The 15,253-nt window shown below is 34.8% G+C and overlaps 2 long non-coding RNA genes across 2 annotated transcripts; one reads left to right on the top strand and one right to left on the bottom strand.

The window, feature by feature from the left end:
• Positions 1 to 227: 227 nt before the first annotated feature.
• Positions 228 to 1,393, bottom strand: LOC145111469 (uncharacterized). The gene is made up of 2 exons (XR_013710265.1): positions 860 to 1,393; positions 228 to 776 (listed from the first exon to the last, which is right to left on the bottom strand). It is a non-coding gene; the product is annotated as an uncharacterized LOC145111469 (long non-coding RNA).
• Positions 1,394 to 1,404: 11 nt separating this feature from the next.
• LOC145111470 (uncharacterized) lies at positions 1,405 to 15,009 on the top strand. Its single transcript, XR_013710266.1, has 3 exons — positions 1,405 to 1,602; positions 1,691 to 1,791; positions 14,918 to 15,009. It is a non-coding gene; the product is annotated as an uncharacterized LOC145111470 (long non-coding RNA).
• The last annotated feature ends 244 nt before the right edge of the window (positions 15,010 to 15,253 follow it).

Below are 15,253 nucleotides of genomic sequence, written 5' to 3'. Positions count from 1 at the left end.
ATTATTTTATTAGATTTTCATTATATTTTTAATATAGACCAAAAACAGATTCATAAAAATCTGTCGAATCCGAACCAATTAATCGCGAAACTTTAAACGTAAATTCACATAGTTTGGAATATCGGAATTGAGTTTCGTCTACGTTTTTTGGAATCACCACGACAAGTACAATCAACAGGCAGTTTCATAGAAATGTCATGGGTTCGGGATTGATGGCACGAGAATCGAAAATCGAAGATTACATTACAAAATAAATAAATAATTAAGTAAAATACATATTAATTGATTTTGCATCTTATATCTTTCAAAAATCTGATTTCTTGTACAAACAAGATCATTCACAATCTTTGCAAAATCAGATTTTTATGATTTTATTTTCAAACACTTTTGCACATCTCTAAAGTTGGCAATCCTCCATCTCTCACATTCTTGGATACCACCGGCAAGGGAAGAACCGGTGGCTGCCACCACCTCCGCAGCTCCTCTCCTCCCTTCTTCTTGTCAAAAAGAAACCCCTTTGACACCATTCCGATCTACTGTTGTTTGATGCTTCGTCTATTCACCAAAAAAAGCTCCATCGGGAGCTTTCAGCCGAGAGAAAAGCAATCGGAGGTCACCGGTTGCACCCGCTGATCGCCACCAGCCAAAAGAAGAAGCTGTCGGCCTCCATGACAACCCTTCTCCTCCCGATCCTACTCCTGTCGAGTACCAATCCCACAAACACCCTGTGAACACAAGAAACAACCCAAAAATCTATCTTGTTCCTCCTTTGAATTCTGTTAAACATCAAACAAACACCCACCTAAAAACCACTTATTAAATCTATTGAGTTCTGTCAAAACAAAACAAAAAGCCATACCTGTTGATCCCGTTCATTTCCTGTTGAAGGGCCATCACCTAAATCCCCTGCTCCTTCTTCTTGTTCTACTGCTGAAGACGAGAATGGAAATCACGAGGACTCCCTGAAGATCAGCTGTACCTCCCCACCACTACTCACCGATCCAACCTGCCACTGCCTTCAATCGACCTCCTTCCTCAACCACCGATCGCCCCATCGCGGAACCACCGAGACCACAGCAGCTTCGCTGCTTCTCCGTCTCTTCAGCCTTGTCAAACCCCAGAGACAATCGCACACGTTGCCGATCGATTTGTCTCCTTCGCACCTAGAAGTCGACTGAGAAGAGAGCATCCGCTACTTCTCCCTTCGTTTTTCAGTCTAGTCGAACCCCGAAAAAGAACCCTCTTGCGGTCGATCGATGAAGTCATGCCTGCGAGCCTTCGAGTTTTCCCCTCTCACGGTGTTCGTCCATTGCTTTCGTTCCCGTTCCTTCTTTGTTGTCCCTTTGAAGACGACACCTCTTTGTATGGTGGGAGCCTTTTTGATCGACTGTATCGAGACTTGAAGAAGAAATCGGGTTTCGATTTTGACCCAGTCGAAAGTCAAGGGTAACTCAAACCTGTATTTAAATTAAATAGAATTGGCCCTCCACCAGAAAAACCCTAACAAATTAAGTCCTAAAGCTCCAAATCAGTTTCAAATGTACATGTTTAGCCCCTGTTTTGTGAATAGTTTGCAAGATCAGTCCCGGGAGGATAATTTTGGTAAAATCAATCACTAGAATTTTTTTATTTTAACAAAGACCACCATATATTTAATAATTAATACCAAAAATACCCTTTGGTTTATTAGGAAATATAAATATACTCTGTGGCGCATTTTAAGAACGAGGAATGTCACGTAACAAACTTCATGACAAGAATCATACCACGAGCCTCGTTCACGCTACAAAAGTGAGTTTCTACGGCCCCTCTTTTACGGTTTTAATATTTGGTGGAGAATATATGTTTGTCTATTAAAGTTTGATGATTTTTAAGTTTTATATACAAAATAACATCTTACTTTGTTATTGGTCAAACGTTTATGAAATAGCAATCTAAAGATGTGATAAATCACTAGCAAATCTATTAAGTTAAAGTAGATTGTTATAAGTTGATATAATTATACTTTATGTGAAATATAAATATAATTATTAAGAAAAATCACAAGATTATAAGTATATTGCTATAATTATACAAGTGGATATTATGAGTAAAAAAAATGATGACTTTACATGTATAAGATAAAGTATCTCATGGAAGCATGGAACGATATAATAATGACCAAAGTTATTATCCGTGTATAAAATGAAAGTATATTGCCATAATTGATGGAAGATTAAATTCATGAGATTATATAATTATTGGTTAAAATTATAAGATTTAACTTTTAATATATATAAGGTTATGTATAAATGAATTGAGAAGTTATTAATACATTTTTATATTAATTATAACAACATAACTTCATTATACTAAGACATTTATTCTTATCACAATAAATGACATGATCGACTTCAGAGCTTATGAGTCGTTATTTATGAAATAAATACTTGTCGAGTATTGTATTTAAAGACTTTACCTTTATCTCAAATTAAATGTATTAAAAACATTCTCGCATAATTTATATAAAATATGGGGAATGTAGATCTACGATCGATCCAAACTTGGATAAATTCAAAAATTAGCTATTATGCTAATACAACATCGAAACTGTATCTAGTATGATAAATTCTTGAAGTTATAAGAATCTCAGTTATCGTTTTCCTAAACGGTGAATAATGTTACATATCCAGTGAATTTAGAATGGATTATATAGGTTCATTATACCTATTCCATACAGGTTTATCATACCTATTCCATATAGGTTTATCATACCTATTCCAGATAGGTTTATCATACCTATTCCATACAGGTTTATCATACCTACTCCATATAAGTTCATCATACCTATTCCATATAGGTTTATCATACCTATTCCGAATATCAGATCCGATACGTTATAAACTATTCCGGGTTTCGCGAAAGCGAAGATCTCAATACTTAGTAGAAACTCTCCAATATATAACCATTAATCCTCGAGGGAACGACTAACGTCGTGTGTAAGTGTCATATTATTGATCTTATACGGTACGACCGCCCGCCTGGAGTTGCTAGATACAACTACATCTGACGAGATGAATTTTGGCGTTGGCGTTAGCATTATCAAAACATTACCACGTGTTACAACGGGGTGAATGACTTTAGCACGCACGCCTTATTATCGTGTCGGTGCATTAATAAAGTATAGTGTCACGAGTTCGGTTATGATTTCATTATAAAATCCCAGTTTTGTTTCGTTACCGTATAGAATCGATATTGGATTTATACGGGGTTTATGTTCACTCATTCTAGTTGAAAGAAACTGTATTTAGTGGGATAGCTTGTGACTCAAAGCGGTAAGTGTCAATACCAAAAATTAAGTTATATAACTTAATTAATATCATGACACGACTCGACAAGATTTATTAACTTATATAAGATAAGTTATTTATATAAACCATTTTTGTATAAGAAAACACAATATTTATGTGGGAGAAGTTTGCCCCACTAGTTAAGTGTCGGTTTTCAAATTAAGTCAGATAATACTTAATTATTGTCATGACACGATTTTACAAAGTTCATAAATTCAAGACTTATGAGTTTTTCATATAAATGATACAAATTCTTGTATAAGGTTTCAAGAATAAAGTTGGTTATTTTATGTTCTCACAAAGGGTACCATTGCCTATTTTTATATAAATTGATATTCAAAATATTTATATAAAAATGCACTTTGATATAAGTCTGAATTACTTATATGTATTTTCCAACTCTTGTACATTTGGATTTGAACAAATGGTATTTATGAATGAGTCATAACACATTTTTATAACTCAATTATTTTATAATTTTTAATAGAAAAGTAAATATTTATAAAAGGTGGTCAGCCAGCCAAATTTTACCAAACACTTTTGGGTTATAAAAGTACTCTGCGTCAAAACCTGTAGAACTCACCAACAATTTTGTTGACGTATTTTAAATGCATATATTCTCAGGTTATTTAACAGATTGGAAGTATTCGCTTAGAAGATTCTTCATTAATTGTATTATACATTTGTAAACGCCAGATTGTTAGGCGTGTGTCACGATTTAGTGATAGCTATTATCAATGTAATTTCTATTTCGGTTATAATAGAAAATTATATTTGTACTGTTCAATGTATGTTTAATAACTGTGATTACTGATTTACGTCGCGCACCTCGGCGTTTCCGCCGGCGGCCGAGGGTGTGACATCTAGTTCAGACAACTGTGGTCTTCCCAAATCCTTTGGAACAAGCTTTCCTCTTGAAGATGATGTCCCGCGATTGGATCGTGGAAGTCATACTTCACTTCCTCCACCTCCTCCAATAATTCTCCCTAACCCACAAGTTCAAAGACTTGAAAATTTCAAGGTCACTCAAGCCCTACTTGCAATGAAACATCAAGATGGAAGGTATGTATGTACTCACGTCTTGGAGATGAAGTCACATATTGACAGGCTAAGAGTATTGGGCGTCGAAGTCTCAAGGGAGTTGGTTGTTGACTGGGTTCTTCAATCACTTCCTGAGTCATATAGCGAGTTCATTAAGTACGAGCCTTATTGATCTTAACTATTTGCTTGTTGCTGCTGAATCAGCAATGATGTGGCGCACTGGAAAAGCAAATTTGATGGGAAGATCTACTCTTCAAACTTCCATGGACATTGACAATGGAAACATTGGAAGTCCAGAAAAGATTTCTTTTTCCAAGGGAAAGAGAAAGGATAAGTCTGAGATTGTTCCGTATACCATTCCCAAAGAGTCCATATTTTTCTGTTGCCAAGAAAAGGGGCATTGGTTGCGAAGCTGCCCTGACTACCTGAAAGATCTGAGAATAGGTAGAATCGAAAAGTTTGACTCTACTTCTGGTAAGTCTACTGTCTAACTCTATTAAGTTCCTAATTGTTGATTCTTAATACATGATGTGACTAGGTCGCATCTTGATGTTTTGTAGAATCGAAGAAAAGAGAATGAAGCTTAAAGTAAGAGTATGCCGAATCTGATCGCGAAGATGGATTTCAATCGCATGGTTCGAAGATCGTATTTTTGAGCTTCTGGTTGGGAGTTATGATAGATTACTAGGAAATATGTAATAACATAGTTTTCATTTGTAATTGCATTGTAAGGAAAAAGTCTTTTCCGCATGTTATAAATAAATAAAATTTTTGTTGATTTTATCTTATTTTATATCTCCTTACAATGGCATTTATGAAAAATTGATGTTTGTATGTTTCAATTGTTAGCAATATGGTTCTGATTCTTTCGTTTGTGGTAGTGTCATATTTTACCAAATAAGGAAAGATTCTCATCACCCAAGTTTCAATTGGACAAAAACCTGGAATCGTGCAAGTTGTATTGTATGATGAATGAGAATTTTCATCTTTGGTAAATTAAGACTAATTCCTTGTTCAGATGTATATGTGAGTCAAGTGAAGGACTAGGGGATCGGGTACACTGGGTGTGCGCTGGTCAAGATCCACCACAAAGATCGATAAGACTATTCGTCATGATTCTTAGTAAATATGGTTATGCTTGCAAGTTTAAGTATAATTTTGAAACATTGGAAAAGGTTCAATGTATGGCAGAATGAATAAGAAGAATCAAATTAGGCAGAAAGATAAAAGTTTCTCCAATCTGAAAAGACGGGAGAGTACTTTAGTATCGTGTTTTATGATCATCTTAATGTTTATGGAAAAACCATATCACAATTGATCCTCTAAAGACATCTTAGTGCACTTGTATGGCTAAGAAGAGGAATTGTGAATTGTTGAAATAGTTTAAATCAAGAAGATGAGTCATACTTCGTTCCCAAAAAAAAGTCTTAGATTCATACTCCAAGATTGTAACTTTGAGTGACATAATATTAAGAAAGGTTTAAAACACTTATTAAATGTAGAGTAAAAGTTTTATACTCTTGTACATTTGAAATTGGTGAGTTGTGATGTCTTGGATAAGACAAAGACCAACTAAGGCCAATTGTGTGAAGTGTTAGTCTTGATTAGAATCCGCACTAACTCTTGAATATTTTTTTGTCAAGTAATGTTCCTTGACAAAGTGAATCATATATGTCAAGAGGTCAGTGGGAGTCTGAAAGATCTTGACAAGTTTCAAGAACTAATCAAGAATAAAACCTATTATTTGTCACTAGCACACGACTTGAGGTTTGTAACCTATCGTGTTGACATTTCTGTGCCCATTCCAGTTAAAGTTGACAATGCATGTGAGTTCTATGAGTTCTCAGTTTTTTGCATAACTACTTGGAAGCAATGGTAGGCCATTGTGCTGCCTAGTGGCAAGAAATTAAGATTGAACAAGTTCAGTCCATATGAGTTTGGATTTGTCACTAACAATGTCTTGTGATTATGGTTTTGACAAATTGACATGGATAGGAACACATACACCATAAAATCTAAGTGTCATAAGGTTTTCACTAAGTAGATTTTAAGGAGATAGCAGTTATGATATTTGCATTCTCAATTTCGATTATGATTACGGCATCCCTTTTCATAATTCGAATTGTGAGAAATGGCAAAAGGGCTGAACATTTGAGACTTATTGCTATAAGTTCTTAAATTATTTAGACACATATGTGAGATATCTAAGGAAATGTGTATGAGTTTGAGAAGCCTAGATAAAGTCTTATCAAAGCATCTCATATCAGAAATCTGAACTTTGGTAAGAAAGTCAACAAAGTGTTGAATTCTAGAAGTCCAGCTTATTTTCTGAGTACATGTCAAAGCTAGTGGGAGCATAAGTGTTATGCTAGTAAGATAATAATTATAATGCTAGTGGGAGTATAATTATTATGGTAAGTGTTGCAAGTTAGCAATGTTAATTATAGAAAACAAAAGTTTCAATTAGCAAAGATGTAGGGTTTGAAAAGTTGTTTTGCTATAATTAAGGGAGAGGAATGCATACAAATCTTTAAGCTTAGATTGAGATTTAATCAATTTTATATATATATATATATATATATATATATATATATATATATATATATATATGTATGAATGTTATGTTGGAATGGTTCAACATAAGGAAATCCTATATATGGAAAGGTTAATTGCGTTCTCAAATTTTGATTATGATTATGACATCCCTCTTCATAATCTAAATTATGAGAACATGGCAAACAGAAATATTATAGCAGAAGGCTGATCAAGTATCATATCTTTATGTCAGACATTATGAATCGCATCCCATATGCTTCGGGTATAGGATCGATGGCATATGCTATAATATTCTCGTGTTCTAATTTTTCAAATGCCTAGGGCATTTAGAGGGAAAAGTATAGAACCGGATATGACTAAAGTGGTTAAACAACTGTTAAGGACAATCTAAGGTTCGCCAAAGATTGGTCCCTTAAAGACAGTTGGAAGTATAATAATGGATGGACCACATTGAAATCATTATCAATAGACCGGAGTCTATTAATAATGAGTTGTCGTATGGCAAATATGGAATGTTTCCATATTGGGAGTTGAAGAATAGACGAAAAAGTTAGAAACTTTTATGCAAGAAGGATGTTCAAAGGAATGTACTTTGAATTTGAGACTTCATTTCCATGGAATTGTCTTGTAACAATCTCCAAAGGAATATTTTATAATATCATTGGTCAAGTCTCTGTGACTTTTGGCACCTAGACATTACAAAAGAAGCATTGCATGATAGTTTAGAATCTAACACTTTCTAGCAGTGACAAGAATTTGGAGTTCTTACACTTGCAATAAGGATTTGGAATTGTGAAATGAGCATTATTGAAATGTTTTCAATTGATCTATTTCACAAAGAAAGGACCATAGACAAACATAGTGTGCATGCTTGGTGCATGGCATAACTATTGTTTAGACAAACATAGTGTGCATGCTTGGAGCATGTCATAACTATTGTTTTAATTCAAGTATTAAGTTGATTATTCGAAACATCATACAATGAATAATGAATAATCAATATGACTCAAAAGTTTTTGGGCTATATAGGATTAGTATTATTCTTGTGTTTCACTTTGCATGTTTTGACTTCCCGAATAAATAGGTTATTCAAATCATCCACAGTCGATCATACTTTCGAAGTAGGTATTGAGGCAAGACTGTCATGAATGGGTCTGTAGTTTGTCTAGGTGTTTTAGACGTAGCTGCAGTGTTCATGAGTGCTCCTGGAATGAGATTCGAGTTTTGGATGCAACCCACGCTCATCTGAATCACTTCATGGATTTTATCACGAGTGATTGTGAGATGATAATATCTTATATTCTTGAAACGGAGACATGTGAGTTGTAATTGCGAGTCGGTTGCACATTGACATATGTAAACACACCAGTAACTTGGATGTTATAAAACATATCGTTGTGTGTAATTTGATGAGTAAGTACAAGCGAGCATCTGGGTCGAAGTTTATCCATTCCTTTTACCACATGTAGATAAAAGAGATATCTGTGGGCCCCTCGATGATTTAGTGATGACATCAGGCCTTGACTGATTTGATTTGTTCAGTTAGTCGGTCGTCATAAATCGGAAATCGGGAAACAACATATGGACAGAGAGAATGATTATAATCAATGTCTCAGTCCATATGATATCTAGAATGGAGGAATATATGATCCCTTATCTAATGGACACGTCATTGACTAGATCAGAGTTCGACAGCGGCTTTTAAGAGCTACGATTGCTAGTCGGGTTGGAGTCATGCTTGCAATAATAATTATTAGACTTATCCAAGTGGGAGACTATTGGATTACATGTCTAAGCCCATAACTATTATTGGTATGTACTTGACTCGAGAGTAGCATGATCCATTTGGGTTGCATGGAATCGGAACAATTTGGATAGAATTTTGTGAGAAGAGGTTATTTATGGTTTATTAATATATTATAAGTTCTAATATATTAATATGAAATCATATTATTTAATTTTTATTGATCAAGAATTAGTTTGGAATTAAGTTTGTGATCAAAAGAGACTAATTAAATAAATGGAGATTGATTTGGTAAATCATTCATTCTTATAAAGTGGGCTTATGATCCATAGTTCTTCATGTTAGGCTAAACCCATGTGATGACCCATGGATACTCCATGGAGGTTAAAACCCATGGATCATGAGGAATATGGAATGTCATGAGTTACATGGTGTAACCCTAATGTGCACACTATATAAGAAGCCTCATAGTTCATGAAATTGGCACTAAGGAGTGACTAGTGATAGACACATGAGGGCTAGCCGATTTTGAGTGTAGATAATATTCTCTCAAGTTATTCCAGTTGTTGGTGGTGTTGTGTGAACCATTTGAGGTGCAACACTTGGGGCACTAAGCTCTTGAAAGGTACAAGGAATCAAGCTACAACAAAAGGTATGTGATTCAATGATATTTTGTATTATATATACTCCATAATATGCTAGTTAGGATGATACCTTGGAAAAATTGATATTTGCATGTATAATAGAGAAAACATAGATCCAAGGTATATAGGGTTGCATGAACACTATAGGAGTGTTAGAATGCTCAAAACCCAACATGAACGACGTGCTTCGGGCATCGGTAACTGTTATGACATTTGTCACCCCAGACCTGCCGGTCTAACTATAGCTAACAGTTTAGGTGTGGGGTTGTCAATCCTATATAGATCTATACACAAGTGTCACGCTCTCCCTCCAAGAGACTCTGGTTATAATGCAGGTCTTAGTTGTGTACTCTGGTAGGTATGGAGAAGCCAAAAGTCTCACAACCAGTATCAATCGATTTACGTGCACTGAAACCTTGTAGTTTTACAAATCATAATTTTCCTTATGTTTATGTAACATAGTTTATATCTTGCTATTGTTAGTTTTGCATTTGACAACTAATATATCACAAATATTTGTACAAAATATAGTAATATTCATATTTCATGCAAGTAATATCTTATTTTAAACATAAAGATGAAACATTGCAAGTATTTGTGTAGTAAACCAAGTTTTACTTGTATCCCTCCCCCCCCCCCCCCCCTAAAACATGAAAACTCGAAAATGTGGGGGTATAAACTCACCTTGAGTGGGTTTGTGATTGAGTATAGAGATGTTTGTGAAGATCTTCAAGCCTAAAATACTTGGAAGTGGTGATGAACCCTTTGAAGATTATATTATCGTAAGAGGTTTAACACGTAATAATGTGTATAAATAAAGTGAATATAGTGTAAAAGTGTGTAACAACACTAGATAATCAAGAAGGACTTGCCAAACTCTAAGGATAATCTTGGAGATTTTTGAACTTGAAAGCTTGAACTCGATTTTTCTTGAGGGAAAATGAGGTATTAGGAAGTAAACTGGAAATGGTGGGGTTTGTGGAGGTGTTCTTGTCCAAAGATAAGTAGTAGAAGTTGATGGGATATTAACTTGGTAACTATTGGGTAATTGCTTGGATATATGATGGGTATTGTTTTGCATGGGAAAAATGTGAAATATCTAATCATAAAGTCAACTTCTTATCCCTTTATGCTAACCCAAATCAGCATGGAAAACTCACTGGAAAACATCCAAGACACATGAGATTTCGGCCCATGCTCCAACCAATATCACATGGTGATTTTGGTCTTGTGCAAACCGAAATCACATGTGATTTGGGTCTATGCCAACCGAAATCCCATGTGTTGGGGGCCTAGCCGAAATCGCCAAAATGAAGTGGTCCCATCCTTGATTTATTCAAACTTGTTGACTTTTCAAAGGTTAATTACAATATTCACTTATTTAAACAATGCCCTTTGGCTTTCAAGTTTTTATTGCAACAAAGTTGTGATGTGGTTTTACATTATAAATAGATACACCTTAGACTTTGCTTGTTCCAAAATTTTCCAGTTGTCATAGTTATAGTTATTAGACTTATCCAAGTGGGAGACTATTGGATTAGGTGTCTAAGCCAATAACTATAATTGGTATAAACTTGAATTGATAGCATTACATTCCTTTTGGGTTGCCCTCAAACCTGGCAATTGAATACGATAACTTTTAGAGAGAGAGAATGGTTTATTAATTTATTACTTGGTTAATAAATTAATTATAAATCAAAATAAATGATTTGTTAATATATTATGAAAATAATATATTAATTAGAAATAGAAATATTTGATTAAGAATTAATCAGAAATTAAATGGAATTAATTTTGGGATTAATTAGATTAATTAAAAATATAGGGCTTAAAGTGTAATTATTCAATCGTTGAACCAGAGGCATTCAAGAACCTTCAAAAGGTCTTGGTCATTTTTATATGATTCTAGATGTTCTAGAGATCTAGAATTATCCTTGGAGGATAAATAGGAAACCAGATAAATACCAAAAGTAAGATAATGTTATTTTATTGTTTTGGGACTTATCTAGGGTTTCTTGGTACACTATATAAAGACCCCAAAACCTCATATTTTCGTCCATGCCTTCTTAGAGAAGCTAAGGCCGAAATTCTCACACCTCTCCTCTCTCTCTTCTAGCTCCTTGGTTGCTAGGTTTGGGTGTGAACCATTAGTGGCGTGACACTTGTGGCTCTTGCTTCCAATAGTCTTTCAATAAGGTTTTGATTAATTATTTACTACAATAACTAATAGGTATGTAAACCCTACTATGTCTTGGTAATTTTTGAAATTAGCCTAGGGTTTCAAGTTTTTGTTGCTCAATAGAATATTACTTCAACAGAGTTATGACATAGATCCTTAGGTTGCATATACACTTAAGAGTTAAGGATTTATCCGTGTTAATCTATGTAAAACCCATCAGCCCAAACACCCCTAAAAACTCACTTTTTGAGTCTTAAACTTGTTTGGATGGTTTTGGTCTTTTAGGTAACCAATTGTAACACTTTTAAAGGTTTCCAAGCACCACCAGAAGACATTTTATCATGTCAAAACATTCAACTTAATTCATCAAGCCCTCTATCAAAGTGTTATGTTCATAATGTTTACAAAAACACAAATGAAAGGGTTAAGAGCCCAAGTTGCCCAAAAACACACTTAAACCAATATGAATTATTCCAAAATCATTTAATACATCATTGGGTGTTGTTAAGTACATAGAACCACAATTTATCTTATTGCAAGTACTTCATCCAACTATGAAATCCTCAATTCCATTCCATGTTCCCAAATTACCCTTGGGGCAAAACAATCATTAGAGCTAGAACTTCACTAGAAATCCTTCATGTTAATGTTCCAATAATGTATATATAGTGTCAATTCATGTTCATGAATGTCATTCACTTATTATATGTCAAATAACATATAGTTATCTCTAGATTTCCCAAAATACCCTTATGACTAATTATTCCATATATCAATCTAGGAAACATGCAACACCTTATGTTTTGATTTCAAATAATTCCAAGAGTATACATTCATAATTATGAACTTCCTTTACCCATAAATCTCTTAACTATAAAGGATTCCATTGGTTTCATCATATTGTCCCCACAACCATTTCAATCCAAGCTTATACATGATTCTGTCATCATAGATGTATTTGAGCATTCACTTGGGATAATTGCCTTCAAACAACATCTAGGTCATTGAATCCATTCCAATGTAACATATAAACATGAAATCCCTAATTTGAATTTCTAGGGTTCATGAGGGTTTTCACCTAAATCCTCAAATACATAATGAGATGATTGGATTGAAATTGGGATAATCAAAACAACTCAAGGGAGGTTAGAAACCAAAAACCTAATCAATGAATCAAACTACTTTCAACATTGGGGTTTTCTCCGAACCTTGAATTGGAAATATAGAGTTAGTGGATGAGAAATTATACCTCTCAATCTTGACGTTGCTTCATATCTTCAATTCCTAGCTTGATTCCTCAATAATTACTCTAAATCTTTCTTTGTCTCATATAAATCGCCATTTCCTTCTTCCTTTGTCTCAATCACGTTTCTCCTCTCTTCAAATGAAGAGAACCCCATCTAAATAGTGACTACTTTCGACAATTGGCATAAGTGACCCCTAACCTTCCATGTTCTCATATTTAACACCATTTGATCAATAACTAAAAAGGAACTTACATCTTTCACACTTTGACCCCAAAATAATTTATTTAATCTAATTAGTCAAATGACTATGTTAACACTGGTCACAAATTTTTCTATTTGTCAAAACTAATCCCTCAACTTTACAACTTTTGTCAAATTTACCATTACTTCAATTATTTTCACATTTGTATAAAAGGTTGACATAATAAGTCCTCCTCCATCCATTATATGAATTTAGTAGTCCTTTCCACTAACTGAGTCAACCCTTTAGTCAACTAACTTCGTAAATTTGACACTTTTACCCCCTTTAACTTTAAAATGTTACTATTTTCACTTATAACTTTCAAAACTTCATATCAACTAATGATACGATTAATCTTTGATGATTTAACTATATAAATCATCTTTCATTTATTAACCTGATTAATTTAAGAACATAGTCTTAAATTTGTGGATGTTACAATTCCATAATCATTATCACAATATATGTTAAAAAGTGTTAACTCGTTTATTCCAATATCAAGAATCAATTCGTAACATCCTAAAAATATTAAGTAAACAAATTTATTTTTCAACCATCAAAACCATTCAATCATTTGTTCAAAAGGCAATCATAGTAAAATGTATTCTCAAACATCAATGTAACATCCTGAAGATGAGGTATTTCAATTTTAACTCCATATATGCAGAAATATTCTGTTTTGACCCTTTGGCTTGAGAAAGTTTGCAAGAATGGCCCATTGTGGCATTTTGGTAAATTTGGATAGGGATTAGTACGCTGAGCATACGTTGAGTACGCTAGGCGTACTGGGTCGGATCCTAGTACGTTGGACATACACGGCGTACGTAGGGCGTACGCAGAAAACTCTGAAACCCTAATTTTTAGAGTTTGGCCCGTATATAAGCATCGTTATCCCTCATTTCCCATTCCCTCATCAGCCTCCCTCTGAGAAAGACGACCCTGTAGCTAACCCTAAGTGAGAAGAGTGCATCTTTAGCTTACCTTTGTGTTTTGTGGCATTCTTGAAGAAGAAGAAAGTGGTAAGAAGAACTTGGAGTTTGGAAGCCACTTGGATCTAAGATTACATCCTTGCTAGCAACCTCTAGGAGGTAAAAGCTCATAACTTGATCACCCTATCTTGTAGATCTAGCCAGTTCTTCATTATGGGCATATTGGTCCAAAATATGGTGATTCTTGAGCTGGCATGCTCTTAACCAAATAAGTCATACTTTCATACCTTATGAGAGGTTTTGAGTCATAAAAATGTGGCCTTGATGCTTACTTTTTCTCCATGCATGCTCTAGAAGGTCTTAAAGTGTCAAGAAGTTGGGATTTTGTGTATTAAGCACTTTATGGACATGAAAAGTCATAAAGTTGGAAACCTTATGAATCTTTGTGGTATTTTAGCCTTGGATATGAAGTTTGGACGTGAGAGCTTAATGCATTAAGCTCTTATTGAGAAAATAAGGTTTCTAGTGTATGTCATGCGTACCTCGGAGTACGCCCCGTGTACATGGTCAACCTCCCAACTCAGTCAAATCCCGAGTACGCCCCGTGTACGAGCCTGAGTTGACTTGGATGGGTTGACTCGGCCGGGTTGACTCAATTGACTTGTTGATTTTGACCAGTTTTGACCAAGGGTATTTTGGGAAAAATGTTATTAAGTTAATTAGAAATGTTATGATATTAAGGAGACGTGTTGAGTCGGTTATTAGAGCAGGGATTATTCAGACTACATTCAAACTGTGAGGTGAGTCTTCCTCATTGTATATGTGGGTTGAAGGCACCAATGCCGACCCACTAGATTATTATCCTACTTAGGATGGTATCATGTTAGTTTGTAGCTGATTAGTTGATTTGCATGATTATCTGTATTTGCTGGTTCTGTGTTTATATTTATCTGTTACATATGTCGACATATTGTGTTGGGTTGAGGTTTTACTGCTTTGTGTTGTAGCCAACAAACCCAAGAGCATTCCAGACCTATGGTGAGGACCTTGTAGGGGTATTCCATACATATATTGACGGCTCGAGAGCATTTCACACATGAGATGAGGGCCCTAATGGCATGCCAGACTCATACTGAGGGCTCGAGGGTGAGCCAGACCTGTGTTGAGGACCTTGTAGGGGTATTCCAAACACAAGCTAAGGACACAATATTTGTTGTTATATGTATGTGTGTGATAGGTACTTTGGGGTGATTCACTAAGCTTTGGCTTACAGTTTTTGGTTTATGGTTTCAGGTACTTCAGAGGATCGTGGGAAGATGAAGGCATGATCATACATAACTTCC

Source organism: Lactuca virosa, chromosome 5, assembly GCF_052849685.1.
Source record: "Lactuca virosa cultivar CGN04683 chromosome 5, Lactuca_virosa_CGN04683_v6, whole genome shotgun sequence".
NCBI classification, from domain to species: Eukaryota; Viridiplantae; Streptophyta; class Magnoliopsida; order Asterales; family Asteraceae; genus Lactuca; species Lactuca virosa.
Note: the sequence above shows the minus strand (reverse complement) of the source record. Positions and strands in the feature narration are given on the sequence as shown.